This window comes from Rousettus aegyptiacus, unplaced genomic scaffold (genome assembly GCF_014176215.1).
Source record: "Rousettus aegyptiacus isolate mRouAeg1 unplaced genomic scaffold, mRouAeg1.p scaffold_m13_p_1, whole genome shotgun sequence".
Taxonomy (NCBI): domain Eukaryota; kingdom Metazoa; phylum Chordata; class Mammalia; order Chiroptera; family Pteropodidae; genus Rousettus; species Rousettus aegyptiacus.
Window position 1 is genome coordinate 155,406,924 of NW_023416284.1, and position 27,821 is coordinate 155,434,744.

Below are 27,821 nucleotides of genomic sequence, written 5' to 3' on the forward strand. Positions count from 1 at the left end.
TGTGAGTTTAAATAAATCATGATGTGCTAATTATTTATCTTGTTACTAAGTGTGTCAGGCAGGAGGCTAATTAGTTTGAAAATCTCATTTAGAGTATTTTCAACTTTATAATCCTTGAGCATAGAATCAGCAGTAGTTAGTATAAGAGAATTCAGTGCAATAGCATTTTTTTAAAATGTGTTCTTTCTTTTTACTTTTGTGCACTTTAATGTTCTTCTCCCATCACATTTAATATAAAATAACACCCTAAATTAAACACACAAAAAAATGTGTTCTTATATTTATCTTCCAAAAAGTGAGAGTAAAGGGCTAAAGTCCATCTTGTCCAGTTGTTGTATTACTCAAAATTTAATGTTTTCTTAGTCCTGAAGATCACATCTGATATTTAGCCAAAGCTCTAGGATTAAAAATATTTTCTAGAAAGTATTCATTTATTTGAAGAGCAACTTACTTATTTTCTGTTGTTATCATTAGGTATTTGCCAAGTTGCAATACATAATTTGCTATATTTAGAAATTCTGGTTGCAATGTTGAGATTAAAATTCTTTCAAATTAATATCTTTAGAGAAAATAAATATCCATTTTTAGAAAATGATAAGCCCTCATTAGTCAGTCAAACACTTGATAAATGCTACACGTTACTTATTCATTTTTTAAAATAATATTTAAATGGTTACATTATACTAGTTCTACTGAGGAGGGGGTCCAAGTCACATGCCAGAATGTGGTAGAGAAGGGATTAGAACTCAGTATAAATCAAAAGCTTGAGCTGTGCTGTATTGTAATTTAGCCCTGAGTTCTTCGTTTTGTCCTAAATTTTCTACTAATTTATTCACGGAACAATAATTAACCTTCATGAATTCCAATTATGTGATTGCTAAAACAAATATTTTAACTCTTGCCACTTCAGAAAATAGATGATATTAAATGTTGTTGAGAATACTATGATAGAGATACTATCATGTACTACATTTGCAAAGGGGCACAGCTCTTTTAAGAGCAATTTGGAAATATGAATCAAGGGCCTTAAAAGTTTTTGTGTCCCTTTTTTTTTTTTTTTTTAACCTTGTGCTTCAATAGCTAGTAATGTATCCAGAAGGAATACATGGATAATGATTTATATCTAGCCTATAACCATCTTGGAAGAGAATGTTGAACAATACGATAAATTTAAAACTTACAAATTACTAGATAAGTTGACACAAAAGTTCTCAATTCCAAACATGCCAAGTAGTAAAGTCTGTAATTGAGGTCAGCGACAACATATGACAAACAAAAACTATTGAATATATCAATTGATTGTATTCAGTAAACATGTCTTGTTACTTTAAAGAACAAAAACAAGAGTACCATTTGCACAAGGGCACGCTCACATTTGCTTGAGAAAATCCTCTAGAATAGCAGTCTCCAACCCTTTTGGCACCAGGGACCAAATGATAATCTACTGCTTGATGATCTGCAATGGAGCTGAGGCGGTGATGCTAGTGCTGGGGAGCAGCTGCAAATACAGATGAAGCTTTGCTCTCTCACCCGCTGCTCACCTCCTGCTATGCAGCCCTTTTTCTAACAGTCCACAGACCAGTACCTGTTAGGCGACCCCTGCTCTAGAATTTAAATTAAATTAACAATAGAGAAGTAGTAGCCAAGAGATTCTAGTGTCTGGGGACCATGGAAGTCAATGACAGTGATGGATTAAAAAAAAAGATAAGATTTGTATCTGGAAAACTATAAGAGAATAAAGGTGAAGGAAAACGCTTTGGATCTGGTTGTAAGAGCTAAGCTGTTACTGACATTTATAGCTTCCAAAATATTTTAATACATTTTCATGATCTCCACACAACTTTGTGCATTGGTATTATCTCAATGAGAATGGTTTCATTAGAGTAATTGGAGCAGAAGTCAGATTTTTAAGAACTAAGTAGATAATTTTAATTGGTAAGTAATATTTTCTTTCACATATCTTACTATTATGCTTTAGTCTGTATCATAGCTTTTAAATTAAAGTATTGTATATAATTCTTTTAATCCTTACAATGGGTTATTCTTACAACCTATTTGGTATTTAATGTAAAATAATCTATTTCACAGATACCTGATTCAAATAGTTTAAGAAATATTTTTCACACACACACACATCAAATGTAACTTGTAACTTTGAAAAAGATCAGCTTGAATAAAAGCAAACACTGAAAATTTTTGCAACTGGTTTTCTGGGAACATTATACCATAGTGGTCAAGAAACAGACTTGAATACCAGGCAGAAGAGTTCAGACAAGACTATTTCTTCAAGAATAAAATGAAATTAATTATGTACCTATTTATAAGGTTATGCAGTGATTAAATTAGAAAATAAATATAAAGAATTTAGCACTATACCTAACACTCAGTGAGAATACGTATATTAAATGTTATTATTATTATTGAGACTATTTGAGGGAGAATTGAATCAATCACATTATTTTATTACAGTGGGGATTTATTAAAGCATAATGAGCTAAATCAGAAATACATAAAAACATATTTAGTCTAAGTACAATGCCTGGTACATATTAAGCCTTTAGATGAATTAAATAAGTTAGTGAATATGACAACTTTAACATATAGAAATGTCATAGAGTTATTTTTGCATTATAGAAATGATAATAAGAAGAATTGCACTTTGAACATTATCTCAGTTGGGAAATACTCCTGTGGATTTGGAGTAATATAAATTGAAATAGGTTTTGTCATGAACATCCAAATCATATTAGACGTGCTATCATGTAATTGACTGATAATGATCAAGAAGCATATCCTCTGGGTTTAACCTGCTAACATTACATGAACAAATTTCTGTAGTTAATAGCTAATTGTCAGTTGGAACAATCTTTTCTTTGTACTTCTTGGAAATCCTTTGACCACTACATATAGAGACTATTATTTCATATCTCTGCATCCCTCTATCTTATACTATCTCCTATGTTAGATGTGTCTTCTTAACCCTCACTAACCCACTACCAATGATTGGTTGACATAGCCCCTTGCTTCAGGGTGAACCAACACAAGAGCCTCCCTGGAGACCAGGCTAAAACTTCTTCATCGTAGACCATATCCATACTTTACTGTCTCCTACTCTGTTTTCCCCATTCCCCATCACCTGAGCACACTCTAGAAATCACTTTCTCAAGAATCTCTGTCTCAAGCTCTGCTTCTAGAAAATCCAACCCATGACGACTTTCTTGATTTCTCTAGACCAGTTCTCAGAGCACAGCCTCCATCATGAATATACCTATTCTCTTACCACTGTGATAAAACAGAACCCATGGTATTACATTAGTTTAGCTGTTGTTCTTCCCCAAAAGACTGAACTCCTTGAGAGAAAAAATATTATTTTACTGTCTTTGGGTTCTTAAAACTTTGCATGGTGCCTGGCACATATTAGCTGCTAAATAAATGTTTATTGAGTGAATTATTCAAAATATACTCCTTTGTATTAGCACTAGTATTGAATCTTTTTTAATGTACTCATTCAAATGCACAAGACTATTCACAGAAAAGGTGATTTTAGTGTAACAGCACTATTTTATGTATAATAAGATTCTAATATTTTAAAAAACATCTTACACTGCATCTTAAAATCAGAACACTTGGCTTTTATTAAACTTGTGACCTTTTTTACTAAGGATTTTCATGAACTTAGTATAATTCTTAATGAGAGAATACCAATTTTATAAACTCTAACATGTAAAGTTTTGTAAATATATCTAAAATAATAACATAAATCATAATGAAGTGAATTAAGTGAATTAGGTCTAAACACAGTGAAGAAACTAAAATACATTTAATTTTTATTTGAATGTCAACACAAACAATGTTAGTCCCCAGAAGTCATTTTTTTTTTTTTTTTATATGCCTACAGCACCAGGTTTTCCTAGGTGGTCTCCCATCCAAGTACTAACCAGGCCCAACCCGGTTAGCTTCCGAGATCAGATGAAATCGAGCATGTTCAGGGTGGCATGACCGTAAACCAACCTAAAAGTCATTTGATTGTCACTTTTAAATATTTTAAGTGAACATATATTTATTTTTCCCCCTCCTTAATTCCAACCCCTTCACTTCCACTCCTGGCCTATGGATGTGCCGTCTCCCCTTAAGAACTGGATTTCTAAAAGCAGGGCATCTCCTCCCACCCACTCATGGTTGCACCTGGGGGCTGACGCACCTGGGGTATGGTCTGTGGCTCTACCTGGGTTGCAAACCCAGGACCTTCTGCCTATAAAGCAGATATGCTAACCACTACATTATGGAGCCACCCACAGCATATATTTATTTTTATGAGTGTTGCTTTGATTGAGGAAAAACCTGATTTTTCAATTCATGTTTAAACCTTTTCAGAAAAAAATAAAAGTAGCATTAGTGTTAGTAAAATAGGAGAGTGAGAAATTCATCTGAATATTTTTTCAAAGCCATTTTGTTCTTATAAATATTATGCAAAATACTGATCTTAGGACTATCGTTGCAATGGAATTGGCATTTTATAATCATTAGTTAATTTTATGCTTTATGATAATGTAAAAATAAATGACTATTAACTCTAACTGATTAGAAAAGAACAGACAGCTAGCATGTCTAATGACTAATTTGGGTGTTCTGAGCAGGTACTTATATATTTTTAGTTATTCTGAATCCATATGACAACTTTTTGAAAAAGAGATGAAGTACATTGATTGTCACAAGCAGTACCTTAGGGTAGGGGGTTTATTTCTTTTTTTGTTTTCATCTTCGTTATACAGCTTTATTTTCTTTAGTTTTTAAAGTTATTTTAAATTAAAAATATTAGATGAATTGAATTGAAAATTTTGCTTCTATATTTGTAAAACCTTTAATTGCAATAAGGTACGAAAATCTCCTGCCTTAGACCAGTGCCTCTCAAAGTCTAATGGGAGTAAGAATCACATAGGATCTTGTTAAAATGCAGGCTCTTACTGAGTAAATGTGCAGGGTGGCCTGAGAGTCTGTATTTCTAAGTAGCCCTTGGTCTGCACTCCACACTTCAAGAAGCAAGGTCTAAATTCCTTATTTTTTGTGATCTCAGACTTACATTAGTTCTTTCTACATAGAGGAAGTTTTGAATGATTCCCAGAAATGATTTCCTTGCAGTTACTAGCCTAGACCTTCATGCTCGACAGTCAGCATCGGCGTTCAGAATTCATCTCTGATTCCTTAGACTTTCTACCAGGGATGGTACCAACCACGGATGACTTCAGTAGTGACTCTAACACGTTGGTCCACCGCGGTGGCTTTAATCAAACTTTGGTGAAATTTTTTGGCTACCAAAAAAATGGAGTTAGCACAACATATAGAAACTTTGCTCTGACAAGAGGGCAAGATAGTTACTGGCAGTTTGACAAGTCTCTCCATGTGAAAACAAATTAAGATGCCTTGACAGCTCTGAAAACCTGTTCTCTTTGGCATTTTACTTCTTTTAGTGTTCTCTGAGCATGTTATCTCAATTTCTTGTAAAACTACACTTATAGCCAAGAAATTTATTTAGTAGCCAAGTCACACCTCAGAGTTTTGTTAGTTGTGAATAACCCTCAAGGATTTTTATTCTCTTGTCAAATGTGCTTGTAGAGTTTCCAGCCATCAGGCCTTGCATTTCAGTAAAACTTATTTTCCCAAAGCTTTTACATCTCTGATCTTATATCATCTTCTCTTCCTACTGAATAAAATAATATAGGTAACCTTTTTTTGGTATTCATTGGCACAATAAACATTAATTAAATTCCTGCTATAGGCAAGGCTATGGTAGGTACCAAGGAAGATATAAAGATTAATGTCATGACACTGCCCTCAGAGAACCTATACTGTCACAGAGAGATAAAAGCATGTCCATGAATTGTGAGGTAGGAAGGAATAAGTGCTTCATTGAGTAATAGATCAAATTGGGAGAATTTATCAAAGCATGTGACGTTTTCCAGCCCAGAGTCGTGTGTGATAGGTACAGAAGGCACCATAGCACAGTCGCTCCATAGCTGGACTTTGAAAATGAATAGAATTTAGAGGTCCAGTTGGGAACAATAGTAGCATATCATGGAGTTGGGAAACTAGGGATGCTGCTTGGGGAGTAGATGGTATACCATCTCTTTTGTTGGGGTTGTGACTATTGTTCTTAGTGTGTAGAAAGTAGATTAATGCTAGAATATGGGCAGGCAATATTGGAAAAATAAGGGTTTATATTTGTACATGCATCCCTAAAAGTCTTCTTTAACAGATAAATAAAATAAGGTACACGGAGAGATGACTCATAGGGTCAGAAAGCTTGGAAATGGCGATTGTGTTTTCAACCTACTATCTGGGCTCCCATTTCTACCCTCACAGTTAATGACATGTTGGGAGCCCATATCCACCCTTTTATTGCAGCCAGAAGGCCCCTAGCTACTCCTAGGGGCTCAGAGGGAGGCAGAATCACTTCATACCTCAGGGACAAGAAGGTAAATGGCAACATATTTTTATCTGGAAAAAAGATAAAAGGTATCATTATTGCTCATTTTCTTTTGCTTTAGGACTTTTTTGTACTAAAATATCTGGATTTTTATGCCATTCTTTTTGATGTATTTTTATTTTTGTAAAACCACAACTTTTTTCTCTACTCATGCTTCAGGTGCATTCCTTTCTGCAAGATATATGACTTGCCACCAAAAAACATAAATGTGTAAATTGCATTTGGCTAGCCATCATATTTAATTTTTTTTTCTTAAACTGTGTTATTACCTCCTAGGCACTTTCTGCAGCGCATTTGTTCAAAATAGATAATATATTATCATGGCTTTTCAGTGAAGAAGGGGATTTTAATGAAAATGCCACTTTTAATAAGAAACTTCAATAATATGTGGTCTTGGTTGTTCCAGCTGAGATATTAATGGCTAGGACTGTTTTTCTAGATTTTAGTAACAAAAAGGTGGAAAGAGTTTGTTTTGAAATGCAATGCTAAAGAAGTTGGGAAAATAAGTGTCTTGAGATAGGATATATAGTGTATATAAAGTAAAATTCTCAGCATTTACTTCATGCTATATAGTATTTCTTCTAAGTGTTTTATTTTCTTACTGCTACCAAGCCGGAAAGAAAGAAACCAAAATTGTCATCGAATCAGGCAAATTTTAATGAGCATATTTCTACTTTTTCAAATTTCTTGGATTTGTTTCTGGAAAAGGAGAAAAACATAGACAAAATATTTTGAAATCTTCAGTGTTCTGTTCTAAAGAAATTTGCCCCCATACTATAGAAAATCTGAGCATCTTTAAATTTACATATAAAAAATTCTCAGAATGTGTATTTCCATATTCTTTTCTCCCCAACCCCACCAAGTGGTCATATTAACTCTTCAGAGATAATACATATAGTTGACAAGGACAGGATGGGTAATACACCCTCCATTTTTAAAAAGTCCGAACAAGGAAGAATAGCAAGAACATTTGAGGTAGAAGAAATTTAAAAAAAAAAAAAAGTCACTTATTCATTCGTACAATATTAAGCGTGTTGAGTAACAATACTGTGTGTCAGGTGAAGTGTGACAGAGTGATGAGGTGGAAGGATTGGCAGAGGCCATACATGAAGGACCTTGTAGCCAAGCAAGCAGATTAAACGGTATTCTCAGTCTAGAACCCTCAGAGTACAGAAATGCTGTTGACTATTTGTGAAGAAAAGGATCTGGCAAAAAAGGATGGGGCAGATGTAAGCAGGGACATGCCGTAAAAACTAGCAAAACTTAAGCACAGAGCTCAGTGAGTTCTTAACATGCTAATTGTTGGCCTACAGAAAGATTGTGGGTTTCACAGGATAGAGGCTGTGTTTGTTTTATTCACTGTTGTTCTGTTCTCAAGGAAGCATGCGGAAGTCTGGCATTCAGTGGGCACTCTTTATTTATTGACCGCTACAACTCTCAATTTAATAATTATCTAATAATTATCCTGAAACTTTTCACAAACTTTTTACAAAAACTTTTTGAATTCCTTTTTAAACATGCTTTGAGCTGCATTTGATGATGGTTACTACCAATTTTTAACAAGTTACACTAATTTCTACTGAATTATACCAATGAAAACAAAAAACGGGCAAAAGCTTTTAAAAGAAGAAAGCAAGTAGAAGTCTAGTAGTATGTCCTATAAGTCACACATCATAAATTCTTAAAACCATACCTTTCTTAGAAGGGCAGAATTAAAATTGTTTCGAATAAAAGAACTTCTAAGCATCTCAACATTATAACCCAGAAAAAAGAATAATTATATTGGCTGGAATATGATAAAACCCTCAAGAGTGCATAGAACCAGATATATAGATAGTGAAACATAGATCACTATTATATTAGTGTTGTAATGGTGAAATATACATTTTTCATCAAGATAAAATTCAAAGAAAATCTGAATGTCTCCTTGGGGAAAGATTTTTCTATCATCCATTCTTATACTCTGTTTTTCACTGTATGTAGTATTCGTGATCAGAGAACCTTGTATTTTACATGCTGTGTATAGTAGTACTTAGGACATCTTTTGGTAATTAATATCTATTTTAAAATTATTTTTTCATCAGTTAAACTACTGCCCAGTTTGTTATTTAAAGAACATGGTAGAAACAGCAAGGGGAAAAAGACTTGTACCTATCTTGTCCACTAGTTTGGCATATCATTAAGTAAAATCTTCGTATGAAGAAGATTGGATTAGATGATTCTCCAAGTCTTTTTAGATGTAACATTTCTGTAACCTTAGTCATAAGTAGATTCACTGTATTTCTCAAATCTTTTAAAATTTTTGGCTTTCCATTTTTGTAGGTAGATATAGTCCTCTAATTCTTGTAGACAGGCCTTACTGGAAACTCTGAATCTGATAGCTCATGCAAAGATAAAACAACAACAAAAAAATAATCACAAGTTTTTTAAGTTCCATATTGTAAACAGTCTTTCTGGGCTCAAGAAAAGTCAAAAGTTGATGAATTCTTACATTATCAAGTCATTGAAATTATTTTTTTCCTTATTGGTATCCCAGCTATATGATTCTTCTTACATTTCTGTCTGAAATGAAGACTACATTATCTTCTGGATCATTCATCTCAGATAGGCCAACTCACACCTATTAGAGACAATAGTTTCTATAAGTAAAAGGTAGACAGCTCAGCTAAGGCCCACAGAAAACCTTTGTGCCCTCTTCACAAAGCTTTTGAGATCCTAGAGGATAAAAAAAAGGTTAAAAAATGGAAGCATTTAGACTTATGAGTCTTTGTGATCATCTCCAAATCTCGAGAAAGGATTTATATGGCGTTATATATGAGGAAGGAAGAAAGACTCTCTGAGCTAAGAATTCCCAGTACTGCAGTTTATTTAAAGATACAGTATTCTTTCAAGGTTGGGGGCAATAATGATTCTCTACACGCTACTTAATTGGGAATGGATAGAAAAAGAGTATGCAAATAGAAATCATAATCTGAGTGTCTTTGCAAATGTATCTGGATGAACTTTTTCCAAGCCCTCTGTCTGAAAGTAGAAGTACACTAAGAAATATGAACAATACTAAATAAGATGATGCATGATAAAGCCTTAATATGGTATCAGAAGTATGGTTTATGCACAATAAATGTTACTAATCTTTATTGTTATTGTTATATTGTGCTTTTAAAAAGGTGAAGATGCTTTATGGTAAAACTAAATATAGTTTAGTCTATCTTCCACTTCATTATTAGCACTTGAAAGTTTCTGAAAAACCTGTTTAAATTGTTCACTTTTTTTTCTAAATGTAAACGGATCTGTTTTCTTGGAATAAGTAGACAGTCAGGTTTGGGAAATATCAACCTAATAATAGTTTATGAGTAGAGACATTTCAATTAAATGTATGTACTGACTTACTACTGCATGTTCAGTATCCATGTTGCACTCAGGCTGTAGAGAATACAAAAAAAAAAAAAAAAAATAGATGGATATTCTAATTAAAAAAAAAATCTGAAATTAGAAGATGGGATCAATGCATACAAAATAAGCAAAATAACTATATTATTACATCCTAGAATGTTTCATATGAAATACAGTAGTTGGTGGAAGATGAAAGAAATGATTTTAGATTAAAAGTCTAATATTCATGATTTCATGAAAAAGGGGGCTTTGTAGGATGGGTTGAATTTGAGTGGAGGCTGAATCTTCCCAGTGCCCACATCTTTGCCTCAGGCCCATCATAAGCAAAGATATGGACATAGGAAAGATGCTAAGTAACTAAAGAAAACTTTAGTGACGAGCGATAGGGAGCCACTCTACAATACCAAGCAGAGAAGCTGCAAGGTGATGAAAGCAGTGCTTTATGCAGATAACTTTGGAAGGAGTGTGGTTGTTTGGGTTAAAATCAGAAGTCATGGTCACCAGAGAACACTGTCAAGCTGGGATGACAGAAGTCCTGGCCTGCAGAGAACCGCTGTAGCACCACTGCAGCTCAGTGGCAGAGAGCAGTGGTTTTGGACCCAAGTGAAAGTCCCGCTTTCATCACTTACTGTGTGAACTTGAGCATATTGTTGAACCTTCAATGACAGTTTTATGTTCATCAAATGGGGATAAGAATATTTTTTATGTCATGAGGCTTTTTGAGATATACATGAAGTACGTAAAACTGTTATAACAGTGTGCGCCACATAATGAGTATGCAGTAAATAAGGTAGCTCTAATCAGCTGTGATGGAAGGAAAAAAAGGAAAAACATTTCAATATGTTAATGAAACAGACTCTGTAACCTATTATAGTATGGGAGATAGTCTAGTCCCCCACCCAGCAGCCTCTTATGGCCTCTGATATTGCCACATTTCTATTCCCTCCATACGGTCAGTTTTCTACACTGCAAGCAGCGTTATCTTTCTAAAATGCAAGTCAGAAGACTACATTCTCCTTCTCAGTAACTCTCTACATCTCTCAGGGTCAAGTGCAACACATTTGCCATAGATTACACATATAGTCCTATCTGTCCTGACTCACTTCTCTAGCTTTTTCTCTCACTACTACCTTCCCCAAAACTATACTCCTGAAAGTGCTATGATCTTTCACCTTTGAGACAGCTCACATGTAGTTATATTCTCCTTTCCTTTTTTGCCTGCTTATAGATATTAGCATAGGATGTATAATATAAATTTAAAGATGTGGAAAACTTTGTAGTTGTGTGCAAAGACAACAAGAAGCAACTCAAAAGAAGGTGGAGCATAGCAGTGTGCCAAGAAGAAAGTTATTTTTTCAGACTTAGATTGTCTTGGATATACTGCACATTAAAAGTGCGATAATTTTAGGCTATTTCAGGGCTTTATGTGTATTTTCCCTTATGTTACATTCATCTTAAAGAATAAGTGATATATATTGAAAGAATAAATGGATGCATGGTGAAAAGTATCCCTGCTACCTGTTGAGTGTCCTGCAGCCACTCATTATTGGTTTATTGTGAATTATTCCGGATTTACTTTGTGCCATTTGAGAGAACTATATGCATATTCAAATTCCTCACTAACAGAAATGTGTAAGTTTTACGCTATCAAATTTGTCAATGTTTTCTGCATTATGTTTTATGCTTGTACTTTAAAATTATAGGCAAAAATCCTTATATCAGTTGGTTCCTTTATGGTTTATTTTTTATATTTAAATTTTTGATACTTAATGTATAAGATATTAAATGTTGATCTAACCTAATTTTTTCAAAGGATTTTTTATTTCTCTAATAATCACCATTTTGCTACTGATTTGAAATGCTCTCTGAATCTCCAACTTTCATCTTACATGGACTTTATTTGGTCTGACTTTGATCTGTTTGTCTATTTATTTGCATCATCATTCTCTTAATAGTTTATTCATTATAAAATGTTTGCATATTTGCTAGGGTATTATTCCTTATTGCTAACTTTTTTCCAAAATTGTCCTGGCAATTCTTGCTTTTTATTTTTCTTTAAATTTTAGAATCCTCTTTCCTGGATTAGAAAAAAAAAAAATCATACTGCAATATTAGAATGACATGGATTAATTTGGGGACACTCAACACCTTTATAATTAATGTTAAGTAGTCCTATATAAGAAAATAGTATATCTTCCTAGTTTTTTCAGTGTTCATTTAAAGATTTATACATATAGATGTTGTACATTCCTACACAGTTTGTTGTATTACTGATTTTAATGAGGCATTTAATCAATTCTAACTTTTAACATAGTGTTTGTATATTACATTGAATTCTCTAACCTGGGCCAAAAAGCAGCAAGTCCAGCAAAGCCTAAAAGGAAAATTAAAGAGATTCAATTCGATTCAAGACTACCACTTTTAGAAATTACTTTGGAAAAATCTCCTCCAGATACATTTATAGAGATCCTCAAGCTATGGTATCTGTTTGGCACACTCTTTTTTTCATAATTTAAATAAGAGTGATAAAGTCACATGTGTTTAGGTGCAGATACCCCAAAACTACCCCAAAATATTTCCTACTTACACTATACTGAGTCATGCAAGAATTTTCATGAAATAAGGATGGGATAAATAAAGTAGTCTGCATGGATAGAAATATTAATAGGTAGGAAGAGGTACTAATATTCAAATGTCCTCCCTTAGAGGCTATGCCAATCAGAAATTCCCCTTATCCTTGCAGAAATTGATAATTCCTCACTAATGAAGTACTCATCAAATGATCACTTTCCTATGTGCTAAAGACACAAAAATAAATTTGATTCAGCTATTCTAAGGAAAATTTCATATTCTTAAGAACAGTAGTCTATATCTTGGAAATTAGAATAAAAAATTTATGTATGCCTTTTCAACATCGTAGTAGATTGTTCTGACTGAGGAAAATTTTAATACTCTAAATTGGAAGAAAATTTTGTTTGATTTACTATTTACTACTGGTTGGAGCATAGACTATAAGTTACATATTAATTTGAGATGATTAATAAATAGTGATTTCTAATAGAATCATAGAGGTTGTGATTTATGAGTCTGTAGAACATTAATCTGTTTTGTATATAACATCAAACTTATCCCAGCATTCTTTATTTTCCACTTAATATGTATATACATACACATAATATACCATATATAAAAATATATTTATATAAATATATACATTTATACATATGTATATAAACAATATATACCAATATACCAGATGTTACTAGTTTCTCTTACCCTCCTCTGGGCCAGCTTTGTCATTCTACTCTTTGCCTCATTAATAAACTACATACAGTGACATGCTCTCACTATATTTTTATGTGAGAATAATGTTTTTAAATTTATTAAAATTATACTTGGACAATATTGATAAAGCCTCATTATTTTTCCTATTTATACTTGGGGTGATTTTCAGTGCCATTGTGAGAGAATGATGGAACTTTGTTTTTTAAAAATGATTTTAGGTTTGGCTTTATAATAATTATAAAAATTCTTTAAATTTTTTTTTCACTGCTTTTGAATATGAATAGATCGTAGAAGGATAATTCATCAGCAGCATACTCATCCTATTGTTTCTTAATACTGAATCGTAAATTTTAAACCAAGAACATTTTAAATTATTTTGAGAACAAGCTAGTCATTTTTTAAATAATCAACTATGCCTCATCCTATTAGAATAGAAAAAATAGAAGTGAATTGAATTAAAAGTATCAGCAGGCACTGCACACAGCAAGAATAAGGATATATGTCTACAGATCTTTTTACACTTGGGTTGCAATCAAGAGTTTGAAAACCGGTGGTTTAAACATCCTTTGCTCCAGGCAATTGCAAGATAATTGATTTTAGGCATATGAGTTGACTCTGGAAAGTATGAACTAAATGATCACCCCTAGTTTAATATCAGAGTACTCAGAGGAACCAGATGTTTGAAATAGCAGCTGAGACAATTGTACTTTTGCTTACATCCTGTGTGTTCTTTATGTAGATATATTTCACTACAGGATGAACATATTACTGAAGGACTTATCCACCCACTCTGCTTTCTAACTCTGGTAGTTACAATGCATTGTTCACCAAAATGGAAGGCTTTATAAATCCATCTATAAATCATATCATTAGGTATCAGAATACAATGCATACAACATGACAATTAGATCTAAACTGAAAATTAAACCTATGTCAAAGGCTTCTGAAATATGAATTAGAGAATATTAACTGAAAGAAATTTCATTTCATATTTGAGTTTAAAAAAGTGCTTGTGCTTATCTATATGGTATATTTAATGAGTGAATGTAATGTGAGATACTCTACCATATATTATTTTCCTAATGTATCCTTAAAGTTCAAGTAGCATCTGGCCCTCCTCAATGTGGAGAGCTCTGTGTAGCTAGTCTAACAAAGTAAATGTATTTAAATGGAAATATATTATAAAGCCGACCAGGAAAAAAACATCACATGTATTTTAACATCAGAATTCCTTCCATCAAATTACCATTTATAATTGTGGCACAGAATTTTAGTTTTGTGTAAAACATAAAAAGTTTTTGCTGAAATAATTTTAAGCTGAGCCATCTCTTTAATTAGCAACTTCTAGTACGCTAGAAAATGGCTCAAAGGCCAAGACAAGGTTCAGATGGTAAATCACCCGCCTTTTTGTGACTAAGTTTTATCATCCTATTAAAGCTGTGAAACATTTTAAATCCAAAAAAGAGGGTCATAATTTTCGTTGCTCTTTTAACACAAAATACTATTTTATTTCTGTTGTCAGTCTCTGGTATAGGATTCTGGACCCACAGGAAAGTAGTGTGGGTGAAAGTGGGTGGAGCACATGTCCAAATCACATGAGGTATTTTTAAAATTATTTTGGCTTTCCCCCAGAGTTTCTGCAGGCTCTTCCTTTAACTAACTGTCTGGCCCTGACATGCAACACCTCTAAGGACAGCCATAGTGAGTCACTATGGAGATTGTTACCCTCAGGTATGTTTAGGAATAAAACAGTCAGAACCTTTCATTTCTATAGCATAGAAAGTGTTGTATTCAAAAGTTATTCTTGCTTTAATATTGCCTTATATCCTTTTAAAGCTCAAATTTGGAGGTGGTCAGAGGAGCTATTCTATGAAGCTTTGCTGTTCGGCGTGTAGAGCAGGAAGGTCTGATCAAGTGTGCCTTAATGCACAGTCTCTCCACAGGAGTGATAGTTGATGTGGCTTATCCCAAAAGGGTCAGTGAATTGAAGAGCTATTAAATTTGCCAGATGGCCCCAATTGAGCTTTTCATATCTTTCTCCTCTCTCAGACAGTAGAGTTTAACTCAATGATGAGAGCCAGGTTTAAGAATGTTCTTAGGGCAATTGCAAGTGGAAACATTCCCAGGGCAAAGAAATAATGAGCTCTGGAGCCCAAGAGACGTTGTTTTAGTGGAACTATTTTCTCTGTAAACTACTGATATTAAAGTTTCATGTGGGAGAAAGAAAGAGGGAAAAGGTTAAGAAATAAATGTACTTCACTAGCTATTTAGAATTCATATATATGTGTCTGAAGATGTAACTTGGGCCTTTGCAGGACATTTTTGGCAATGATCTAAAATGCATTGCTACTTAAGATGTGAACCCCCCCCCCACCTTCCCAACTAAATGCGTAGGCATCATCTGGGAGCTAGACAGAAATGTACATCTTGCGCCCCACCCCAAGGCTCCTGAATTAGAATCTGCAATCTTAACAATACTCTAGGTGACTCATGGGTACATTAAATCTGGGAAGCAGTGGTTGAAGTGACAATGCTCATTTGCTATTAGAATACTCGCTAAAATTAATAGCGCCAAAGAAATAATTGAAGAAAAGCATTTTAAAAGTTGTTTGCCCACATGACCAGATCGTACCTTAAGAAAGTCTTGCTGATTTTTGTTTGCACCAGCAGATTATTAAAGAATCTGTTTCATTTATACTCTTGTCATGATTGGGCATTATTATTTTTTAAACTGTGAAATTTGCATTTTTATTCCATAGGATGTAGTATAAGGTAAGAATCTAGCTTTCATATTTTTAAACAATTAACTGGTTTTCCCAGAATTAATGAATGAATAAATTATCTTTATGTATTGAATTTAAATGCTACCTTCATTTTTTATGTCTATTACAGAGATTTTGGACTTTGTAGTTTTTCCATTGGTATTTCTTTCTATTCTGACATTATTTCCATCGTATTTTAATGATGGTGGCTTTATGCTAGATTTAAATATATGCTTTTGGTAACTATCTTATCCATCTTGAACTGTGTCTAAGCTTTTCTATCACATTCTCAACCATAATATAAATTCCTATAACATTCTATGTATATTTTCATAACAAATATAAAAATAAAAGAAGTTCAGCTTTCCATATCAGTTATTTTATAAGATATGTAGTAAAGAAAGAGGACTTGATCTTAACACTCAAAATATTACCATTTTTATGTCATGCTACTACATGCCAATTTCTCTTTACCACATTTGCAATATGGGGTTCATTAAGACAACAAAATCCATCAAATCCCTGCATTCATTGTGATATCAAGCTGACTGGCATGGTAAAAGGGATTTTGAAGTGAGGAAAAATTAAGGAAATAGAATTCATTGGCCTCATTCTTAGGAAGATAACAATATAACTGAGAATTTAAGTTAGAATTTAGGAATTTAAGTCAGACTCAGATATATGTAAAAGTACCCAATTAGAGAAAATTAAATGAACTTGTATTAGATTTCTAGGGCTTTGATAACAAAGGATCAGAAATTTAAACAACAGAAAATTATTCTTGCATGGTTCTAGAAACTAGAATCCTAGAAGTCAAGGTGTGGGGAGAGCCCTGTTCACTCTCTTAGTGTGTGGGTGTTACAAGCAACCCTTGGTGTTCTTTGGCTTGTAGCTGTACAACTCCTATCTCTACCTCTGTCATCACGTAACTATCTTCTATCTGCATGCTTGTGTCCTCAAGGGATGTTCTCCTCTCTATGTCTCTTCTCTATTTATAAGGACACTAGGCCTGTTTGATTAAGGGCCCACCCTGCTCAAGTATGATCTCATCTTAACTAATTATATCTATAATGACTATTTTTCTAAGTAAGGACACATTCCCAGGTACTAGGAGTTTGTACTTAAACATATCTTTTGGGGAGAAACAGTTCAACCCATGACCTAGCTCTTTAAGGCAAAGGGATGACTCACGTGGGATTGAAATTGGTAGACACTTTCCTTAATAGGACAATCACCATACCCCTACTACTGGTAAATAATACAAAGGAAACAGTATAAAAAGGATTTCCATATCTTTCCCCACCCTAGCTAATAAGTACACACTCAACTTAATGATAGAGGAAGTATCTTTCACTGGGTGATCAGTTTTGAGATAGTTCCATTAGTGACTAAGATCCAAGAGAATATGCTGTTATTCACAGGAGCTAGAAATGGTGAAGGAAGGAAAAAGTTCATGAATAACTGTGAAGTTTATGATCCTGGAAAGCTGAAAGAAGAGTATGCCAACTATGTGGATGAGTAGTAAACTTTACCCAGGACTTTGCTGGATATATGTTTTGTTTTTCTATCAGTATAATTAACAGGCTGCTTTATTATAGGTCATTGTTAAGCTATTGTTAATTATTTCCCTGTGGTTTATTTTGCTGGTTAAAACTCTATTTTGTTTCACTACAACACTTAGATTTCTGAACAAAAGTGTTTTCTGAGCCCATGATGCATCTAACCATCTGCTATTCACTCTGGAAATGACTGCATTTACACATATACCCACTCAGCAATTTGTGAACAAGAAACCAAGGTGTTTGATTAACATAATTAATTTTCTCACATTATCCTTAAAATGAGCAACATGCAGATCCAGGTGGTTTGGCTGATGTCTTCTAAGTCTACCCTCACTGATTTTGTTTATTTTCACCATGTGATTGAACACAGTTCTAAAATGCAGCATTTTACAAAGGCTACATAAAAAATAAAAAAAAAAAATAGACTTTGAGAGGATATAGTCAAATAAATATAAATGTAAGTTTTATGCTCATTTCAAAATGAAGATCCAAGTAAATGGAGATTTAGGATTTGAAATCATTTTTTAGAACAGATGTCAGAGGGAACATTACCTAACTACTGAGACATACACAAAAGGATGTTATTCTAAATCTATGCAAACACAAGCCTCTTCAACACTTGAACAATTCATTTAATCTGCCATATTCCCATTGTCCCCACTAGGGACAATGTCCTCAGAAGAATAATTACTATGATTTTCGTAAGTTGGTAAAGTCCTCTTTGGTGAAAGAAATAATATTTATAATTGTATGGAATTTTGGATCTCATACAACTTTAGAAATGGCCAAGTCTAACACTTACTTTTTAAAATTGTGAGACCAATTTTAATTTATCTTAAAAAATTGAATTTCACTTGTTATCTAGGGGAATTTGAATAGGATCTTGTTTTCAGTGCTATTTTAAATTACTTTGAGATGTCATTTGAGTCTTTAACCAAGACCTTTAACATTATGGTGGAATCTAAGGAATGACATTTTGACATTCACATAATTGATCTGAGGGGTCCAGTGTAATTCTTAAATGTATGCTTCCTCATAAATGTTAGTAAGTGACTTAATTTTCCCAAATGTTAAAGTCTGCATGCTATCTTTATAAAGTTAAAAGATTCATGCTGTCCTTTATGCAGTTGATATTTACAGTTGAAAGGCCTGTATTCTAAGCAATCTGGTTCACAGTTAGGTGTTAAACTTGACATTTTATAAAGCATGGACATTTGAGTTCTCAATTCTTTCAGCTTGTTTTGAACTAATTGTAAATTAAATGGTGGCTGTGGAGGCTATGCATGATATTTTAATTAACACTTCTTCTTGTCATAATTCTTTTTACCAGACTATTTAAACAATGCATTTTATTGGACAACATTTATATTTTTACCCACATGTAGAAAATATTTCAGGTAATTCCTTCCCATGAAATATCAAGGGTGAATTCTAGCTGTTTTTTTTTTTTTTAAATACAAATTTTTGTGTAATGATAAAGTGGTAACTTCATCTCAACATACATATAACGTGTTCTTGGAAGATCTGGGAGCAAACTACTGTATATATTTTGATAAATATGTGCTGCCAAGGACAGAACTGACAGTACTATTTTCAAATGAGTCACCCAGCAGTGATAAGATTCAAAAAACAGAAACCAGTTATTTATCCTAAATCCTCAGAAAGAAAGGCGTAGTTGACTTATAGGTAATCTCAGACCAGAGATTGTTTAAAAATCTGAAAATTTATATTTATAACATATCTTGAGTATCTTAGTTCACAGATTTCAAACACTAGAGTAAATAGAAAAACAGGCTAAAGCCATTTTTTAACCTTAAGTCTAGTAAAAACTTGATGAGTTCTACCTTCAAGCAATTCTGAGTGCCCTGAGTTCAGAATGTTTTTCTTCAAATAAGAATGAAAATCATAGGTCACTTTGTGCCTTCTTACAGAAATTGCCCACACATGAGACCTCGAGGCAATTAAAAATAGAAGATTATTTCCTCCATCCATTTAATGTGAATTTATTCTCTTTTTTACACATATCTAACCCTTCCCCAGTCAAACCTGAATTTACATTTTCTTTAGCTACCATTTTTCCAAAAACTGTTCTCAGAAATTATCTGACAAAACAATTAAAAACTAATAATAATACCAACTAAATAACAACAATTCAAAGTAATATGTAAATAAGTCATCATTTTTCTAGGTAGTACTTTAGTAAGAATAAATCCTTTGAGTCTTCAGAGATTTTAGGAATTATTCCAATTAAGAAAATATTTTGCATGATTAAGGGTTTCTCCTTGTGTTCCTTAGTTCCCGCTAAGTCAATTTACTTGTCAAAAAAAAAAAAAAAAAAAAAAAAAAGGCAAGGAATTAGTCACCAAATCTCACCTTTCCATACAGTCTTTTCAAGCTTCTGTCCCTCATAACCCAACAGCCATGTATGATTAAAGTAGAGGTGAAAAATCATTTCCTCATTTGGCAAACCCAGCATGTTAGCACTTGCACCCTAGCTGACCCTCAAAAGGGCTCACGACTTTTGAAATAATTTTTTGAATATATTTATAAAACCATTCACACATATGAAAAAGCAATAGAGTTTAAAAATAGGGTTTTTTTTGCTCTCCCCACTGATTTTATTTCTGAATTTGCTCTAGAGATGATTTATGCCAAATTCTACTTTAATTTAAAGGGGCCCTAGGTGATCCCTTGGCTAACACAGCTATGTAAAAACATTTTGTATACAGATCCATTACAGTAGTCATCCTTTGGAGAATAATAGAAAAGCTATATATTTGACAACATTCACAAGTCATGTCACATATTGAAGCTCCACAGGAAGCAGAATTGCCCCTAAATACATCATGGGGTGATGATCTTCCTATTTCTCTCCTAGAGGCTCCGTTTCCCTTCCAAAGATTTTTCAAATCTGTCTCTCGGCAGATCAGGGAAGAATTTAACCAAGAGTGCACATCCTTGATGTTCCACTAAGACTAAAAAGAAATATAAATGGATGAGAGGTGAGGCCTGTATAAACTCATATTGAAGGACTCCCAGTTGCTTAAATTATCTGAACTTTAGAAAGTAGTCAGAAAGAACAGGAAGCCAGCAATGAGTCACAGAGAAGTAGCCATGGAGAAAATTAAAATAGCTCTAAGAACATAAATAGTAGAAGAGCATCCTCCCAGCAAGTAACAGGTGCAGGACTCAATACAGAGAAGTCAGCCTGTTGCCATATGGCCTCCCTCTAGAGCCACAGCCTGTCTGACTGGCAGCCTTGCCACACAGTGCACAGCCATCTGCATCCGACCTCTACAAGAAAATGTGGTTTGTGTCCCATTTTATATTTTGGTGGGAGAGTGGTAAAAATCTGTGGGAGGACTGTCGACAAAGAGATGAAAGTTGGTGGGCTACTTTGAGAATTTGCTGCAGTTTGTATGTCGCTATGTTGTTCTTACTGGCAGGAGAGACAATTAGAAGTGCAGATAAATGGTAGTTCTAGAGTAGTAAATTTACAAGAAATTTTAAAAAATAAAGATATTATAAAAGAAAGAAAGAAAATATTTATGGCATCCTAAGTCTGCTAAGATAATCATCAAATGTCAAGTGTTTTTCCAGCCACGTTTTATCACCTGAGAATGCAGAAATGTCCTCCAGGAGACAAAAGCAATGTGAATTAGTGGAAAAGAATTGTGGACTCTTTAATGTGACACTGGGCCACATAAACTGCTTGTCAATAACCAAAGTATTATGAAAAACGTTAAACTGTGATGATATGAAAAGTTTCTATGAGTAAAGTTATATTGGTTTACATTTATACAAATATATGGTATTAATATTGCATGCATTTCCTATTATTGGAAAATATTATAAATTTTACTGGACAAATTTCTCTTCTGATTTTTTTCCCTTTCAACATACCTATGTAAGAAAGTGCCTAATTTGGCAAATGCGAAAAATACATAAGTAACAAAACCTCACTGTTGTACACACTATAATTTAGTAGCAATATAATATAAAGAGACTATTTTATTCATGTCACTGGGAAATTCTTTTAGCTCCGTCGTTTAGCCCCAGGTAAATATTCCTTTATTTTTCTTTTTGTTGTTGTTGTTTTTTTTTTTTCTGTTTAAAGTAGTGGTCTTGTTTAAGACTATTCCAATGTTAAGCAGAAATGTCATCCTATAAGGGTCATCAGACCGAAAACCATGCTTAACAATAATGTATTTGGCCAAACCACTTTGTACCCACACACGATATTTTTATGTACGTTAGATTAGGTTCTAAAGGCAATAAAGGAAATATCTAATAGGAATAGATTCACAGTTAATCTGAGAGGTATGTGAAAATCTTAGAACCATTTTTGAGTTGGTGAGCTATTGAGCTGATTGAATAAATAGTTATTTTTTTTAACCAGTGCTAGTTCTATATCCATTTACTTCAACCACTTCCACATGGAATAACAACCCAAAATGTAGGAACTGTGGACATTGCCATGAAGAATTCTATAGATATATGTAAAATGTACTTAATGTGTGCTTGATGTTCTGCTAAGTGAGATTTTAAGATGAATATGGCAGGCCCTGCTCCAAGCAATACAGAATCTAGCAAGGGTGAGAGATAGTAACTATGCTGTATTTGCGAAGTGCTTAAAGAGAGATATTTGTGAGCAAAATGTTCTTGAAACAGACAGAGGACAGTGATCAGAGACATATCATAGAAAGTTGGAAACTCATCACACAAGTACTTGTTACTGAATGGGAGAATGGCTCTATTGGTAACACAAAGGGATTGTAGACTTTTCTAGCCTATGGTTTTTTCGAAGCATCCATATTAGACTTGGGCCATCCTTGAAAATATTGAGTTACCTAGGATTTCGATAAATCAGTTGTTGAGGTTCACTGGAGATCCAGAGTAAGTTTGCAGTGGAGATACAATAATAACCCCATTAGATTTTCCCCAGGGCCATTCTAGCAGGTCTGATGAGCTCTACCCCAAAATAATCTTTCTCTAGGGCAATGACTTTCAAACTTTGGTTTGTAGATGAATCACCTGGAAGCTCATTAGAAAGAAAATTTTCAGGCCCCATCCTAGATCTACTGAATCAGAATCTCTATGGGTGAGGCACAGGACTCTACATTTTAATAAGCTTTCCAGGTGGTTCTAAATTACGTTAGAGACACACTGCTAGTGTTTGCGCTTACAACCTCAGTTTGGGGTAGATAGCTAATTATCCCCCAAGTTCACAAAATTCCTTAGTAAATGGAATTTCAAGAATTTACACTTTTATGCAATAAGTTAAACAATGGGGAATTTTCATTAGTTGTTAAACTTGGCTACATATTAGAATCACCTGGGAGGCTTACACAAAAACACTCATGCCTGGACCTTACCCCTAGAGTTATCATTTAAATTGTCAGGCTCCCAGATCATTCTGATCTACCGTCAGGCTGGAAACTACTGCATCAGAAAGCAGTTCACCAACCTTTACCCACTAAGAGTCCAAGGAAGCTAGTAAAAGAAATAATTTTGACAGCAAAAACAAAACAAAACAAAAACAAAAAAAGGAGATACATTTTTTAAAATGTATTAAACTTGGTTCTTGAGTTACATAGCATTTTTGAGACTGCTGTATAGAAAGACATTTTTAAAGAATTTTACTCTATCGTGACTGAGTAGCATAATTTCAAGGAGATTAAAGTCAGAATCTATAATCATTATTCACATCATATTTAAGTATACAAAAACCTTGAAGTAGTTAATTAAACTGTTATCTTTTTTCTTCAAGTCATTGCTGCTCATTCTTTTCTTCACTTTTCATTTTATTCATTTGTTTCCATTTTCCAACACCTAATTGTTTCCCACTTCACCTTCAGCACCTGATAACTTTCTCTAAACATCACAAAATGATTTCATTTAGAGTCCGCAATATTCAATTATTGCACTTTTAAATATTTACTGAACAATTCTTTTGAGAGTTATAGCAGTTTTCGTACTTATGTGATAAAAACTTCAAATTTCTTCAAAAAAAATTTTTTTTTGCATTTTTACTACGTTCTAGGTACTGTTCTGAATACTTGGGACACATCAGGAAGCAAAACATCTAAAAATCTTACCTTTGGAGGATTTTATTTCTAGTGGGCCAAGCAATAAGCAACAAGCAATGTACTTGACAGTATGCTAGAAAGTACAGACAATGATAATATCAAAAGAGAAATCAATAGTACAAGGGTGGTGAATAATAATTTTAAACAGGGTGGTTAAGGAAAGTCTCCTAGAGAAAACTAAAATAATATTGTATATCAACTATACTTTAAAAAAGACTTGAGGGAGGCACAATTATAAAAGGTAGAACATATCTGGCAATATGCTTCATGAAATATTAGACATGAAATTTTTGTTTTGTTTTTACAGTAATGAACTAAAAAAATTCCTAAGCACTCTGACTGCTCTACTTCCATCCTTCAACCTGTTCCATGTTAATTGATTTTTTAAGCTTATTATTAATATCTACCTTAGGATATTCATTTTTGTTCATTTTTCTGTGAAAGATTATGAAATCTCAAAATTAACATGGTCATTATATTGTCATTGGCAGTATCTTGGGAAATTTACATTTGCCTTTTACCAAACACATTTGCCTTTGACCATATACACACATATAATATTCAACCTCCTAAGGTTGTGTGTGTGTGTGTGTGTGTGTGTTAGTCACACACACTGCTGTGGATCCCAATGAAACCAATTAGACATCTGTAGCACAGTTGCACAATATCCCCAAATGTTCTTTTTCTCTGCTCTTTAAAGAGTTCAAATCACCTTACATCAAATCAACTCAATTTTTGACTAGCATCTCAGGGTTGAGTGTGGGCTTTACTCTATGGCCTAAACTAATTTTTGTTAATGTTGGGTGCATAATAACATCTTCAGACTAAATCAAATTAATTATTCCCACATATATGTATTGAATTTACTCTGTGAGGGGCATTTTTCTAGATTTTGCGAGCACACAGGGTACAATCTGAGTTAGAGTTACATGACAAGTACTCTAAAGAACAGCTTCTACCCTCAGTTTTAGATGTATCTTGGGAGGCTTATTGTGATTAGATTTTCACATTAGATTTTTCTGGTAATTATATGTTAAAGCCCTTAAGTTCAAGCAAAATTCACAGAAGTCACAGGTGATACAGCCAAATTATTGGTCATGAGTGTATATGTAACATTCAAAATAAATCTTGTTACATCTTCAGTAATTATAAGTGGTTCTTCAGGGAGTCACTCCAAAACTAAAGAGGGAGCAATAATATAAAACCATCTTTAGAGCAGAAAAACATAGTTTAATTTATAGTTTGTTTGTTTTAATTTGATATAGTAACAGATGAGCTCCAAATATCATCACTAAAAAAAAGAAAAAAAAAAAATCTGGTCTTTATTGCCAGAACTGACTTTTTTTGTTTCCCAGATTTATCTCCAAAGTACTCCAAACAGTGACTGCCATAGTAATGTCCTCCACTGACGGTGCTCGTCACTTTTATTATTCAGGCTTTGAGGGGACCGAGCGGAGCACACAGGAAGAACAAGGCCTAGGCTCTGTGCCTCCTCGCAGCCATCCTGGTATTTGCATTCTAGACAGGCATAACTTATTTTGCAGTATTCGCTCAAAGAAATCATATATCTATAAATTTCGATAAAACAAATATTCAGGAGAAAAATAATTATTTTGTATTTAATTCTGGATTTTAAATACAATGTTAAATTTATTCTGCTTTACAGTGTTCTGTTGTATTTATTAAATGGAAGATAATATTTACTATCTTCCATTTCAAAGCTTTTACTTTATAGAAAACTTTCTAAGAAATGCAAATAACACCTGATTTGAAATAATTTAAATTTTTCTTGTCAAATCAACCAGATTTTTATGCTGTTAAATATGTTAAGGGAGGAAAGTAGAGACAGACTGACAAAATTTATTTTAGATTTTCAATAAATATGATTTAAAATGCAGTTAGATTTTTCTTCACAAAATTTTATTGTATCATGAAAAGTAAGTTTTTTTGTTAAGGAGCTATTTATTTTATTATAATATTACATTTATCACACTGTGAAATCTGAAAATAATTCTCTCTGCCTGTTTTGTTGAGCTGACCATATTTATATAATTGGCAATGTAAGAATTCATAAAGCCTAGATCATGACTATACTAATCAATATACACTCTAGTAAAGAAAAGAAAAAAGAAAAAAAGAAGCCTAAAAAGAAGCCTAATATTTTGGATTTTAATGTATATGAAACTGAAATTGTCTCCAGTAGTCGTATAAATGTGTGCTTCTTTCTATCACTAATCATCTTGACAGTATTGATTCATTTGAAGGGGGAGAAAAAGACTGAGAAGCCATTGAGAGATTATCACTTGTCTTAATAGATATAATGATATGCACATCTTTGTGATTTTAGCCACTTTAGAACATGTTTTTTTTATAGAACGCCATTCATTCAACAAATATGTAGGAATTCCTAAAAGAAATTGAACTCTTATACCCAAAGGAAGTGGGAAGAAGTCATGAAGACAGATGTGGACAGGCAATTGGTTGGAAATTAAGCTGGGAAATACAGAGCAGAGAGTGAGTGAAATCGGGGTACGGTTTGTGAGATCAGTGTAACAAAATCGGAAAACTAATTCAATTTCTTGATAAGGTAGAGATGGCACAGAAACAAACAAAACACAGCAAAGAAAGGGCAACAATCAAAAACAGGAATGTAAAAGAAGCAGAACCAGACTAAGAAACAGGTATGGAAAAGAACCATAATAAATACAAGAGTGATCATAAGATTATGGGTGCATGACAAGAAAGAGAACTTGACCACAATATTTCTTATAGGACCTGGTTCCAGCTGGCAATCAAGGGGAACTTACTATGAATTGATGGAAATTTGTGTGGGTTTAATAATTGGAGTTAGGATTCCAGGATAATGAAAATAGCATACAAGAATTACACTGTTAGAATTTGTGAGATTCGTAGGTGTTAAAACTCTGAGTCAGAATCTCATATTTGAGATGTAGAAATAACCTTATTTTCTCCAGCATACTTAAAAACAAGGTTACTGTAGCTAAGCAACACAAAATTTCCAAGTAAGCAGAAACATCCCTAAAGATTTTGAAAGCCTAATGCAAGTTTCAAGGGTCTGATTTAAATTAAGTGGTTATAATGTTGAAGAATTAATAAGTGCCTATACATAAAATGAGTTTCATACCTATAAATAGAGTGTTTAAGAATTTTGAAAGAACTTAAGTAACAAATTTGAAACTCATAAATTCTAGTTTACGCAAGTTGTATAAGAACAGATCTATATTTATACTTAAATATTTACATATCTTACTAATATATAGACCATCAAAAGAGGAGAAATAATATATTAAATATTTTGAGCTTTTATTATGTACCCAGTACTGTACCAGGCTCTTTGAGGGCATGATCTTATTTAATCTACAACAACTCTGTTGGGGTAACTGCTACTACACATTTTAGAGATGAGAAAAATGAGGCTACAGTGTGAAAGAAAGTCACAAGCTAGTAAGTGTCAGGGCACAGATACAAGCCTGTCTGGTTGGCTGTAGAATTTAGGTTTTCAACTATTACATTAAACTGTCTAGCCAGTCAGTAAAAACAAAGGCCAACAAGAAGAGGAACCTTCTCAAATATATTTCCAAAATAAGCAATTTAGTTTCTAGGAAGGAATGGAAAAAGAGGCTAAAAGGTAGAGTGAGCCCTTATTTTTGTTTGTTTTTCCTTAGTGATGCTTGCGATCTCATTAATAGCACACTTGATTAAGGTGTTTGTTTGAATGTGGTTTGTGTTCAATGAAAGATAAATTTCCTCCCATTGACTTTTGTGAGGCTCTCAAAAGTTACTGCTCAGAGAATTTTCTTATTAAGAATTATGAGTAACTATTAATAATTTCTAATAATTATAGAATTGTTTAACATTTATAACTCTGAGAATTTTATTTTAAAATTTCAACACTTTTATCATGCTAACAACCAATTTCACAATTACTTTTCAAAGATGACAGTGTAGAAAAAGATTTAAAATGTGTTGTGTAGTGGAACTTGTCCATCGGAATATATGCCAATGTTAACTAGGACCATAAGGGGAAATGTCTCTAAAAAGACAGAAATTCAAAAAAGACAAAATCGTAGTCTAGGTTCTGGCAGTAGTTTTGTGGGTATACTAAGTCATTTTTCCTTTCTGAATTCTTATTCATTATTTACATAAATGGAAATCCCTTGCTGCACCAATTCTTGTGACTTGGCTATCATATTTCCACAAAGAGGAAAATAAAAATTACATGGTC

The 27,821-nt window shown here is 33.3% G+C and overlaps 1 protein-coding gene and 1 pseudogene across 11 annotated transcripts in view; one reads left to right on the forward strand and one right to left on the reverse strand.

Annotated features, from left to right (window-relative positions):
* The window catches only part of NKAIN2 (sodium/potassium transporting ATPase interacting 2), an 831,125-nt gene that overhangs the window by 563,121 nt on the left and 240,183 nt on the right, over positions 1-27,821 (forward strand). The window lies entirely within an intron of this gene.
* LOC118606398 lies at positions 3,890-4,007 on the reverse strand (annotated as a pseudogene).